The 14130-nt window shown below is 40.2% G+C and overlaps 1 pseudogene; it reads left to right on the forward strand.

Annotated features, from left to right (window-relative positions):
- The first annotated feature begins 5517 nt into the window (after positions 1-5517).
- Positions 5518-6264, forward strand: LOC143853857 (UDP-D-apiose/UDP-D-xylose synthase 2 pseudogene; annotated as a pseudogene).
- The last annotated feature ends 7866 nt before the right edge of the window (positions 6265-14130 follow it).

Consider the following 14130-nt stretch of genomic DNA (forward strand, 5'->3'; position numbering starts at 1 on the left):
AAAAAAACTTGGGCTATACATTCCAATGGAATTTTAAGTCAAAGTAATCAAAGAGTAAGGGCATTCCCGCATTTCAAGTGAAAAAAAAAGAAGAAGAATGAACAAAGAAAAAAAAGATAGAATCCAGAGAAGAAAGGAGAAGGGAACATACCCTACGTCAACTCCTCAAGAACGTCAGAACCGCATGAAGCGGAGTCGATAAATAGTTTGAAAATTTCAAAATCTTCAGCATTCAGAGAAGATCCAGAGTCGTAGAATCCCGAATATCAGTGCAAGATCCCAAAGACAAAGTGGGAATTCAATCAGTCTAGCTTGTACAGTGCAGATGAAGTCTTGGCAGGAAATGCCGCCAGACTCCTCAAAAAAAAAAGAGAAAGAGAAAAAGTTCAAAGCCATTGAACCTTAGCCATTCAAGAAGCTTGTATGCCAAAACATCAGAAGGCCATCCTTGGACGCCTGAGCCTTAAATGCCAAAATCCCAAGTTTAAAAAAACCCTTTTGCAAACACCTTCGAGCCTCAACAAAATCAAACATTCTCTTCAAACACCCGCAAACCAGGGGCATTTCGTTCCGAACTACGTCTGACCTGATCCCTTTCTACAGGGTACGTAGGCAACCTGATCAATTCAGGTTCGGTCAACCTTTCGAATAAAAGTCAAATTATTCCCTTTCAACCATTGAGCTTAAAGTCAAATCATTCTGTTCCAAACCCCAGCGAACTACGCGGACCTGATCCTCCATTTTTGGGGTACTTTAGGCAACCTGGCCAATCCAGGTTCGGTCGAAACTTTGAAATCCAAAAGAAATATCCAACCCTTTTGAATCTAAGCCCACCTAGAAAGTCCTTCCGATGAGCAAGCAAAGGTTCAAAGTCAAGAAAAAAAAATGATGGAGTCTGAAGACCCGCTAGGCTGAAAACCCGAGAGGGCGGTCTAGGCAAAGTTTAGGGTCATTCACCCGCTAAGTCGACAACTAAAAAGTCAGCTTAGGCAAAAGTTAGGGTATCAAGCCCGCTGGATTGAAAACTCGAAAGGGCGAACCGGGCAAAAGTTAGGGCAAGCGGTCCGTCAGATTGGAAACCTGAAAGGGCAATCTGGTCAATGGCAATGACTTCCAGCAAAAAAGCAAATCATTGAGTGGAGAAACAGTCTTCAACCAGGGTAAAATCTCGGAGTCCAAGTAGTGCCAGCAAGCTTACTTTAACATTCCTCTAAACCAGGGGCATTGAAACCGAGCAATCCGAAAGGGATAATAACCATGACATAAATACCGAAAGAGGAGAGTAGTGCCTCTTGACACGGTCTTCGAAATACTTTAAGAGTGGCTAAGCCATATCCTTGAAAAATGACACATCAGATCCAAGAATGAGTCGAAAGTGAGTCAAGTCCTTCGAACAATAAGAATCTTCTTTGATTGAGTCCTTGGAAATATGTTCCTCCTTAATATTTGTGTTCTCTTTCCTTGCAAAGTCCAAACTGTCTGGTGCTAGAAGAATGGGAGTGTCCTCCAAAATGCGAAGAAAATTCAGAGTAAATCCTGGTTTAGGTATCAGAAGGGGCGAGAGACATCTTGTTCAAACCTACCAGAGACCTTAAGCCTCCAAAAGTGAGCAATGCGAAAGAAGGAATTCTCAGACTCAGCTATCATGGTGATTGTCCTACTCTCTCCATAAAAAAATAAAAAAAAAACTGTGCAACCTCAAGCCTTCATGAAGCGATGCATCTTCTCTTCAACCATCATTGTCTTGCCTCCTTAAAACTCTTGTCATGGAAACACAATATACTAGGGGCATCTTTTATGACTTGCGTCATAAAAGATGTCAAGCACACAAAGGCAATCAGTAATAATGTCTCCAACAAGTTAAGATAAGAGGGGTACGAGCACATCTCAAGCCAAACATCTATACTCCCCAGTCCACTCTTCAGAAGAGTCAATTCTTCAAGAAAATCAGTTTCCCCAGCGGAATCTAGAATTTGCTCCCACAACCTTCAATCCCCAGCAGAATCCAGTTCTCTCAGAAAAAATGGTCAATACTCAAAGCATCAGCAAGTTACTTGTGTCAGGTTCTCAACAGAGATCGCGCACTCCTAAAGTTCTCTCGGCAAGAGACAATCAATCCTGTAATGGAATCGATCAAAATCTCAGTTTCCTCAGTTTCCTAAATCAAAACTGTTCCTTCTTGAGTTTTGTGTTCTTAATTTGTTTAGTGAGAGACTGTCCACAATTTTAGTGTGTGCTTGGTGAGAGACTGTCTCACAAACTGAAGTGGTTATGTGACGAGCAACTGCCTTATCATTGCAATTTATGGTATGGTAGAAACTGTTGAAAAGAAAAAGAAAAAGAAATCTTTCAAAACTGTTGAAAAGACAGAAAAGAACAAAGACCAAATGTTTCAAAACTGTTGAAAAGAATGAAAAAAAAATCTTTCAAAGCTGTTGAAAAGAAAAAGAAAAACTCAAAAAAAAATCTTTCAAAGCTGTTGAAAAGAAAAAGAAAAAACTTTCAAAAAAAAAAAATCATTGTAACCCAAATTTTAGGAAAGAAAGCTTGAATCCGTTCAAGTTTTGTTAAGACTTCTGAATTGGAAGCGAAATTATACTAGGGACATCTTTTATGTCCTGATGAAAGTCAGACCATAAAAGATACCTAGCATGCATTGATGGTTTAGATAGCAGTTTTAACGAATCATGCTTTGAGAAACTTGAACGCGTTTTTCAAATCAAATTTTCAAATTGGGAATGATCCTGATAATTGTCTAATCATTCCGCTTTGTTGATCTGTCAAGATGCCGTCTTCTCAGATCCTAATTTGGAAAGGAACATGATAATTGTCTAATCATTCCACTTTGTCGATCTTTCAAGATGCCGTCTTCTCAGATCCTAATTTGGGAATGATCATGATAACTGTCTAATCATTCCGCTTTGTTGATCTGTCAAGATGCCGTCTTCTCAGATCCTAATTTGGGAATGAACATGATAATTGTCTAATCATTCCACTTTGTCGATCTGTCAAGATGCCGTCTTCTCAGACCCTAATTTGAGAATGATCATGATAACTGTCTAATCATTCCGCTTTGTTGATCTGTCAAGATGCCGTCTTCTCAGATCCTAATTTGGGAATGATCATGATAACTGTCTAATCATTCCGCTTTGTTGATCTGTCCAGATGCCGTCTTCTCAGATCCTAATTTGGGAATGAACATGATAATTGTCTAATCCTTTCGCTTTGTCGATCTGTCAAGATGCCGTCTTCTCAGACCCTAATTTGGGAATGATCATGATAACTGTCTAATCATTTCTCTTTGTTGATCTGTCAAGATGGCGTCTTCTCAGATCCTAATTTGGGAATGATCATGATAATTGTCTAATCATTCCGCTTTGTTGATCTGTCAAGATGCCGTCTTCTCAGATCCTAATTTGGGAATGATCATGATGATTGTCTAATCATTCCACTTTGTTGATCTGTCAAGATGCCGTCTTCTCAGATCTTAGAGTGGTTTGATCATGATAACTGTCTAATCATTTTGCTTTGTTGATCTGTCAAGATGCTGTCTTCTCAAATCCTAATTTGAGAATGATCATGATGATTGTCTAATCATTCCGCTTTGTTGATCTATCAAGTTGCCGTCTTCTCAGATCCTAATTTGGGAATGATCATGATGATTGTCTAATCGCTCTGCTTTATTGATCTGTCAAGATGCCGTCTTCTCAGATCCTAATTTGGAAATGATCATGATGATTGTCTAATCATTCCGCTTTGTTGATCTGTCAAGATGCCGTCTTCTCAGATCCTAATTTGGGAATGATCATGATGATTGTCTAATCGTTCCGCTTTGTTGATCTGTTAAGAAGCCGTCTTCTCAGATCCTAGAGTGGCTTGATTAAGATGATTGTCTAATCATTCCGCTTTTAATCTCCAAATCCCTGAGTGGCTTAATTAGAGGCTGTCTAATCATTCCATTCTGCAATTTGTGAGACTTTGTCTCACCATTCCATTGAGAGTCTGTCTAAATATTTCAGCATCTCAGTTTTCTTTAGGAGAATCCGTCTCGTCAATTCATCTTATCATTTCTTTCTTGGTTGATCCGATGAGAATCTGTCTCGTCAATCAACCTTGTTATTTCCTTGCATCCCTTTTGTTTAAAGCCTTGGGCCAAGCAAAATGTGATGTCTGTTCGGCTTTGGCATTCGTGCGACAAGCGCCCTCTGCCAAAGAGGGGCATCTGTAGACACCCCATTTTGACAAGGCCCTAAAATCCCCAAAGTCGAATAAAACTGATGAAGTTGAATAAAATTTTGAGAAAGTGGGTCCAAATGAGCAGAGAACCTGAGTTTTTACCAATCCATTGTATTCATTAGTTGGTGCAAAACTCCCAAAAGATTGTCATAACCCAAAGGAATGCGCCCGCAAAATTTTGCGGAAATCGAGTGAGAAATGGCAGATAAGACGAGCTAAATTGGTGTGATTACCAAATCTTGGCTGTGCTGTTATCATTTCCCTTATCTAAAGTAGGAGGGGGGTGGTTTATAGAACCAAAGGGTGTGCCACTACTAACCCCAAATGCAGTAACAAGACTCAAAATATTAGTCCCATTGCTTCCTAGGCACCCTCCCTATCGAGGAAAAGACTAGTTAAAATGCATTAGATGGTGGTTGTCCATGGAGGATGAGCGGGGGGGGGGGAAGAAAATTCATCATTTTCCCTTATATATCATCGGACTAGGGTTTAGGAAAGAAAAGCTCATTCATTTTTCCGAAAAAAAAAAGAAGAAAAAAAAGAGAGGAGCGAGAGAGGCGGAAAAAGGGGAGAGAGATCTTCTCCTCCGGCTAGCCATCGGAGCCCCGATTGCTGTCGTCCCATCTTCCCCCACAGAATCCGAGACCACCACCACCATTTTCTTCCTCTTCTTCTCCATTCCCTCTCCACCAAACCCATCTCATCCCTCTCTTCCACCCACCTCCTTCTCCCGCCGGCCATCCATCCATCTCTGGCCAGCCCAAGCTCGACTCCTTTCAACTTCATCTCCTTTGGCCAACCACCACTAGCCGCCACCACCATCGTCTTCCCCCCTTTGTTCCCTTCACCCATCCGGTCAAAACCCACCTCACCGATCTCCACCATCTTTGCAATTTGCCCATCGCCGGAGCTCCGGCCGTGCCTTCCATTCTCCTCCTCCACATCTAACCCCCATCTTCCTCACCTAGCATTATCTTCTTCAAAACCCATCTCAACTATTCTCCACCTCCATTAAACCGTCTCTCAAAACCCACTTCGATTTTCATCTTAAACCCATTTCAAAAAAACCCATCATACCCTCCTCCATTAAAGCCCATCTCAACCACCGTAGGAGCTCCAACACCGGTTGGAATCCGGGCAGCTCACCCCATCTCCGGTGAGCCATTTCCGACTCCCACTCCCTGCAACTCCAAACACAAACCCTACAAATCTGAAATCTTCTCACACAGAGAGAGAGAGAGAGAGAGAGAGAGAGAGAGAGAGAGAGAGATCTGTTTAGTAATGGCTTCTCCGGCGAGAGTAGATCTGGACGGAAATTCGATAAAGGCAATGACGATATGTATGATTGGAGCGGGAGGCTTCATCGGATCTTATCTCTGCGAGAAATTAATGGCGGAGGCTCAGCACATGGTCTTAGCTGTTGACGTTTGTAGTGGCAAGATCAAGCACCTTCTCGAACCTACTCCTTCAAACCCTAACCTTCCATGGGGAGATCGCATCCAGTTCCACCTATTCAATATCAAGAGCGATTCCAGGCTCGAAGGTCTCATCAAGATGTCCGATCTGACTATCCATCTCCCGGCAATCTGCACGCCTGCTGATTACAACACCAGGCCTTTGGAAACAATTTACAGCAATTTCATTGACGCTCTTCCTGTGATTAAGTATTGTTCTGAGAACTCACTTTTCTACTTGTGAAGTCTATGGGAAGACTGTGGGTAGCTTCCTCCCCAAGGATCATCCTCTACGACAGGACCCTGCCTTCTATGTCCTCAAGAAGATGCCTTTCCTTGCATTTTTGGTCCTATTGAGAAACAGAGGTGCTCATATGCTATTAAATACAATTTCGAATCCAAGCATAGTGCAGTTCGGCTCTTAGGCAGTTTATTGGAAAAGCTATGGAAGAGGTATATGATTTTTCATTTAAGGCTTGATTCTCTGTTATTAACCATCATCAAACTCTACTGCTTTCCTGCTTTGATTTCTCTTTGATTCCTTAGGTCTGTCATCCCGGGCTCATCCTCATGAAGCCTTCATAGCGTCTTGATGATCTTCTCATATGCTTTATTTCTTAGGATGGCCGGTATTAGTAATTCACTTCATTTCTTCGGGATCATTTGTTGCATGTCATTTATGATTCTCCTTGAGTTTCAGGATTCTGCTATATTTTGTGATCATTTCCTTGGGCTTAGGCTATGACGGAATGCTTCTTGAGCCAACCCCCTTCCGTTCCTGCCTTAGAGTTTTCGCAAGTTAAGGGATTTCTTCCTCTTTAGAGTCTGTCATAGAGAGTTTAGGAGTCTGTCCTTTCATATATGAGTCAGTCTTCAGCATAGGAGACAGTCCTTCAGTCTTTCAGGAGTCTGTCCTATCATCATAGGGGTTAGGATTCTGTCCAACCTCTCATTAAGTCATGTGATTTTTATCCGCTCATGCAAGGTATAGGATGCTGTCCAACACTTGCAGAGTCGTGATTCTGTTCATTTCCCCCGCAAAGTATAAGATGTTGTCCAACCTTTGCGGGATATCTGGAGTCTATCCTACCCTTATGATGGTAAGACTCTACCCTCTTGAGTAAAAAATATTAAAAACATTTGAAAAACCAAAAAATCTCAAAAATCTAGAGTCATTAGGAGTCTGTCCTAAGTCCGAACTACGGATGGCTTGATCCCTAGCTAAGGGGTACGTAGGCAGCTCGAGCTTGCAGCTGGCATCCTGAGTTCAGTCACAACTTTCACAACTTAAAAAACTTTTATAAGCTTCAAAACCTTTCAAACCTTCCAAAACTGCAAAAATTCTTCAAAATAACCTTGCAAACCATTTTCAAAAGATATTCACATAGAGTTAGGAGTCTGTCCTAGGCGTTTGGGGTGTCTTAGAGTTAGGAGTGTGTCCTGATTTTGTTGATGTGCTGAGTCTTGTCGTGTGAGTGTCCTCAGAGTTAGGAGGCCTCGAGTCGTGGTCGGCTAGACACTTAGTCGATCCGATGGCTAAACTAGAACGCATTTAGATAGCCCATGGTTTTTCTTAGGACACACAGCCTAGTCACACATAGGGTGTAGGGCCCACCTGCATTAGTTAGGGCATATAGGGAGTTCTAAAAATTACCATTCACTTGAACTTAAGTAATGGCGCAAGAAGCTTTAAAAACTAGTCAGGTCTAGTTGATCGAGTCTAGGATAGCAGTCCTAGAGGGCTAGGCATTGTAGTTTAGTAAGGCCGCCGAAATACGTTGACTCTGATTCTTCCTGAGGCCGCGATATGTAGTGCAGCCAGGATGGATGGCCATCTTGGTCCGAGTCAAGTATCACCTTAAAGTTTAGGGTTTGTCGTGTCGAGTCATGGGTTGTGCTGTATGTTTTGCAGTGTTTTCTTATTTTCATGTACAGATCCTATACCTTTAGCTGTAGCATGCGTGTGTTTGTCCACCAGAACTTAGACACCAATCAGGTATGACACTCATAAGCTAGCTATTCTTAGGTGGCATGTCTTTAATTTCTTTTGTGTGTGCTTATTATTCATCTCCGAGACATGCATGATTAGATAGACATTATCTCGGGGATATTCGTTCCTATTTCGCATGATTTTCGCCCAAAACTCTTCAAAGTTAATAATAAATGGCATAAGAGACAGGGTGCTCGCACTTGGGCAAATTGGGGGCGCCTAAACCCTTTCCCATTCGTCATCAGGCACGGACCTTTTGTATCTCTGGTTATCTGTTGCGACAGAGCATAGCATGGGATCCAGGGCCTACTTCCTTGGATGACGACTCTTTCTTTGTTTAAGGTGCGTCTCGAATCCGGGCCAGTCCCCGAATCGAGAGGTATCTCACTTTACATCGCCGCTTATGCTGTGAGGGGCACTCTTTCGAGAGTTCCTTGGTGGAGCACTCCTTCACGTGGATGATCCTGAAACTTTCTGGGGGGAACGTCCCCCCGCCTCTCTCGGATCGGGGTCCACCGGCCCACATGTGTTTCGGCCCTCAAGCTCATATAAGCTATATGAGCTTCAAGCCCACAATCATTTTCCTCTCTCTCTCTCTCTCTCTCTCTCTCTATATATATATATATATATATATATATATATATATATATATATATATATATATATATGGGAAAGGTGTGCGTACTCGGTCGAGTAGATAAGCTTATCTACTCGGTCGGGTAAAAAACAGTGGGGGCCCACATTTTTGGGGTGATTCAAACCATTCAATTGAAAGGCCCTTACCTAGATAGGGTGTCCACAAAAAATCAGCCCCATAGGATCATCCTAACCCATCCAACAGTGGAGGGAAAAATAGGCAGATTTGTGGACAAGCTGTGTTTGTCCATTTTTCCCTCCACTGTTGCATGGGTTAGGATGATCCTATGGGGCTGATTTTTTGTGGACACCCTATCTAGGTAAGGGCCTTTCAAATGAATGGTTTGGATCACCCCAAAAATGTGGGCCCCCACTGTTTTTAACCCGACCGAGTAGATAAGCTTATCTACTCGACCGAGTACACACACCTTTCCCTATATATATATATATATATATTGTTTTTGAGCTAGAGCTCACAAACACCATCTCCCATAGTTAGTTGACTCATCCAACCCATTAGTTTTATAGGTTATAGTTATGGTTATGGTTATGGTTATGGTTAGGATTATGGGTTATGGTTAGGGTTATGATTTGTGGAGGTTTAAAATGGGTGGCTAGAAATTACGCTCCTATAGATTGAATGGTTAGGATTATGGTATGGAGATGGTTTCTTAGGAACATCCTATCTTTGCGAGGTCCTATGTAATGAATGGGTTGGATGAGTCAAACAACTATGGGAGATGGGTTATTGTAAGCTTTAGCTCACGAACCGCATACTCACATATATATATATATACACACACACACACACACACACACACACACACACACACACTAGTGGACAACCCGTGCAATGCACGGGTGCAACACAAATATATAGGGAAAAATACACTTAGACCCCCTGTGGTTTCTGACACATTCAACTTAACCCCTAATATTTAAAAAGTTACAAGTAGACCCCTGTGGTTTCAATTTGAAATTCCAAGGGTGGTCCCGAGTACGGCAACTATGAGGAGTGAAAATTAATTAGGTTTCTAACAAGTTTTAATCTTTTGAAAACTCAAACCTAAATTGGAAATTAAGAGATCAAAATGAAATTCAAGCACACAAGTTAAATCTAGAGGTGCAATGCAAAGTAAAGAGCTAGAGTTCAAGAGAGAGTGCACCCGAGATTTAAAGTGGTTCGGTCCTCAAAACGCGAGGCCTACTCCACTCCACCAACAAAGACCCGTTGATGGCTTCACTAAGTGATTTTCTTAACTTCGGTGAAGATCGGTGCCGATTACAAATTCCGATCACCTTTAACCTTGGTGGCAATCTTCACCACGGAGAGTGGGCTACGCTTCTCCGAACACTCGCCTGAATACAATTTCTTGAATAAGAAAGAAAGAACAAAAATCCCTCACAAGGGTTTACAACTTTGCAGAAGATGTACAAATATAGCCTAAAGATCCAAATCCTAATCTTAGAGGATGAGAGGCATAATCAAGTTTGATTCACTCTTTGGATGTTCAAATGAAGTTTAAGAGTGTTAGGATTGATAATTTGAATGTTTTGAATACCCATATATATAGGAAAAACCAAATATGACCGTTCAATGGCATTGTGGTAATTCCAGCAAAATTCCAAACGGCTCTTTTTCCGACCGTTGTAGTGTTCTCGGAGTTCCAAGAATATTTCTCGGAGTTCCGAGAAAAAATCTCGGAGTTTTGGGAATACACACAGAAGATGAAAAAAGTCTAGTGGACCATTTCTCGGAGTTCCGAGAAGCCTATGAAGAGCAGATTTTCACTTCATGTTTTTGGGCTTCCAACTTAACATCAAGTTGGGATTGCTATGAGGGTTCCAAGGTGTTGGAACACCACAAAGACAATCACATATAAATTTAGGGTGTGTGTTTATTTCCTTAATTATGCCTTTCAAAATCCTAAACTAGGATTGGATCTTAATACAATCTAATATAACTTGATCTTCAATGGACTCTTCAAGTCTTCAATTGTCTTGGACTTCGATGTCTTTGGCCTTCATGATATGGTCCATTAAGATCTTCTTGGCCTCAATCCAAGCAATGTTGTCTTAGCACCAATGTGATCTACAACTTAGACAATCAAACACATTAGTGATCATAAATCACTTGTGTATTGGAATCATCAAAATAAGATAGGAATGCCAAGGTGAAAACCATTGGGCTTACACAATTTGTATTAGGTAGGCCCCCTCTTTTGAAACACTATCAATGCTAATGAAGACCCCATATATCCCTCCAAACCCCATACCCGAATCCAAGCAGTATCAAAACCACAGTTGGCCCACATTATTTGGATGATCCAAAGCGTTCATTTGATGGGCCCTAACATAGATAGGGTGTGCCCAAAAAATCAGCTCCATAGGATCATCCTAACCCTGAGTGGGTCTACCTTACACAAACTTAAACCATAGGGGCTCTACTTGTAACTTCTTAAACATTAGGGGTTAAGTTGAATGTGTCAAAAACCACAGGGGGTCTAAGTGTATTTTTCCCAAATATATAATTCATAAAAAGATGTGTTAAAAATATTTAAAAATAGGGGACTTAATTCATAAAATGATGTAGGTGGATCAAAAGAATGCTGAAAAAAAACAAAAAAAAACATGTAATTGGAGGAAAAACTTTTTAGATCATTTCTTCGAAGGAAAACTCCAGCCCTCCCTGTTTGTAATGCAGGAAAAACTTTACAGATAGAAAACATTTTCCGAAGTTTTTTTTTTGTCACTTTCGTAATTTAGAAGAAAATGATGTGGATATGGTTGAGTTGGGGTTTTTTTTTTTTAAAATAATTTGATTTTGGGGTATAACATCATAAATTGTAGGTCTCTCCAATTTAAAGTGAAGGGTTGGCTACGCTCTTGGGAGTAGCGAAGATGCCATCTGACAGTCTAAAACAAAAGTTGTCGTAGTTTCTCCAAGCAGGCGGATAAATATCACAGTTGTAAACTGTAAAAATAGCACATGACCACCAAAGAATGATCAACAAAAGGAAGATTGCAAATGAACAAACTTAATGATAAACTCTAAAAATATCACATCACCACCAAAGAATGATCAAGAAAAGGAAGAAAAATAAATCGTGTGACGCTTGAAAAGGCACAAAATGTAACACACTCTAGATTAGGCAGGTAGAGATATTTATATAACACATTCTTGATGAAAGATAATAAAATAGCTTCCAATTTAAACATGCAGCAGAGACACAACATCATGCTTTCAAAGAGTACTTTGTTGCTGCCAAAGCCTAGAAGCCCACAAAAGAAGATAATATAAGCCAGTTCCAAGGCAGACAGCATCAAATGCCTTATGAAAAAAAAACAGTTATGGGTGGAATTCATAAAAGATGTAGAAAGATGATATTCAGAGAACATGTGTATAAGAGAATCTATATGATGAAGGGCCGTATAAACACATAAAGATATTACGATAGAAGTACCACCAGTGTTAATTAAAACAATTTAGGAAATATAACTTGCACTCACAGAAAAGGTTTAAAAACAGAACAATTTCTTTGAGGGAAAACTTCAATCACCATAATTGAAGGTGTCTCCAATTTCAACTGGAAGCATATTGGTTCATGCTATTTTCTTTCATGTAATTTTCGAAAACAATCTATCCTTTCCAAACTGTTACAGCAATCCAAATAGGGACAACAAAGTATAGCAGGCTTTGGAGTATATTAGTAGACTCCAACCGCACATGTTGCAGAAAAGAAAGCATGACAGAGAAAATCCCAAAACCACAAAAAAAAAAAAACATTAAGAACGGGAGAAAATGCCAAAAAAAAATCTCTTAAAGAAAAAAGAAATAAAAAGAGGGCCAAGGAAATAGAGGGTTGAATGTAAAAATACCCAATAAAAATCTAGAAGTTCAATTGCAGAGCAAGAGAGAAAATAGAAATAAAAATCTACAAAGGTAGCATAGAAATCCCAAAACTTCTTCTTAAAATATTCTGCAAAAATAAATATTGCAAGTTAATTTACATTCTGCCTGGCATGAACTTTCATCCTTGCATTATTACAATAGCTTTCTTGAAACATTTCAGTTTGCAAACAAATGCTAACAAATGCTTCATCCCTATGGCTATACATTAACTGGCATTATCAATTAAAGGGTGGAACTTATGGTGAAAACAACATCTTAAAAACTAAAAATAAATAAATGATTATACCCACAAGCAAAACTCATTAGACATAAGTCTCTTTATAGATAATATTAAATTAAATGGAAATTGGGCTTGCAATACAGTAAATCGATCCAAGTTGGATCGGCACCGTTTTGACAATCGACAAATTGGGGAAAACCATTGGCTCTGCAGGTTGGTGTCTGAGATGATTGGTGGTCCACCGGCTACGTAGACTAGCCACCGATCTGTGGAACTAGAAAGAGAAGAGGGGGGTTCAAATCTTGCAATTGGATTAGGGTTATTGAAATCAGAAAACCCAAGGAGAAGAGAAGGGACGGTAGGTATCCATGATGGGTTAGGTTCTAGGGTATGGTGAAGGTGAGGGAGGTGATGGTGGAGGGACTGAGAGGAGATGAAAATCAGGAGGGAATCGCGGGCTGTACAGAGAGGGAGAGAGAAAGGTGAGGGAGTCGAGATTTTTCTCTTGTATCCTAATCTCATATCTCGAGAGATTTCAAGAGGTTTTTATGGGGTACGAAGGGGAGGGGAGATTTTCTCTCGTGCGTATCACGAGAAGATGGAACGAGAGGGCGGTTCTATCTTTCTTTTTCTCGAATTCTTTCCTTTTAAAGCCTTTTCGGGATTTTAGGCTAGATTTTTTCTGTTTTTTGGGTATTTTTTTGAATTTTGGAAAATACAAAATACATGTGAGGCGGCATGGGAGGGTGACATGTATCTGTGAACAGTAAAACCCCCTTCCTCTTTATAGTATTAGATTAGATTAGATAGATTAGATATATATATATATATATATATATATATATATATATATATATATATATATATATCTACTACTATATGGCTAGAGAAAAAAGGAATTTCGTTTCTTTTTCTGTGAGATTTACACATTAGCATTACTCTTTTATCATTAACCCCTTTGCTGATATCTAACATCTATCTCTATGAGAAATTATTTGAGGGTAAAATCGTAATCTACATATGAAAAGTACCAACCCAGGGTACCTGTCTATGCCAATTATGAAACAAAACTACCAAGAAGAGGTAAAGACATATGACAATGACAAAAGAACTACTTTATATTACTCATGCAGGACACTTGCAAAATATTGACGGATTCCGGACACCTGAAGAGGAACAACAATTATGGAAACCTCTATCGATTGGAGGGCTAGGATCAGCCTATATCGATTGGAGGGTTAGGATCAACCTATGGAAATGATTTTACGAGCACAACCGATTGATTTTGTGTTCCATCACATGGACGGTTTGGATCAACCTATAACCCGTTATAGATCGGAGGGTTCAGATCAACCTATGAAAATTATTTTTGGGGCACAACCTATGTAGGCAGTGGCCCATCTAATGGACGGTTTGGATCATCCTATGGTACGGGCCATACCGTACATTTTAATAAAGTGAGGAGTGCGATCATCAAAATACGGTGAGTAGTGTCATTATAAATATGGTAATGAGGACATTAGCACTATATTTAATTTGAAACCATCGTTGTTACTTGGATGTTCCCATGCAGGTCGGGTTCAACCCAAATTTGGATTGGGTCGGGTTAAGCTTTTTCGCAAATTGGGTTGGGTTGGGTTGGGAAAAATCAACCCGAATTGGAAATCGGATCGAGTAGGGT

The sequence above is a fragment of the Tasmannia lanceolata genome, unplaced genomic scaffold (genome assembly GCF_043159265.1).
Source record: "Tasmannia lanceolata isolate RefF3 unplaced genomic scaffold, GAP_Taslan_0.1 ptg000020l, whole genome shotgun sequence".
Classification (NCBI taxonomy): domain Eukaryota; kingdom Viridiplantae; phylum Streptophyta; class Magnoliopsida; order Canellales; family Winteraceae; genus Tasmannia; species Tasmannia lanceolata.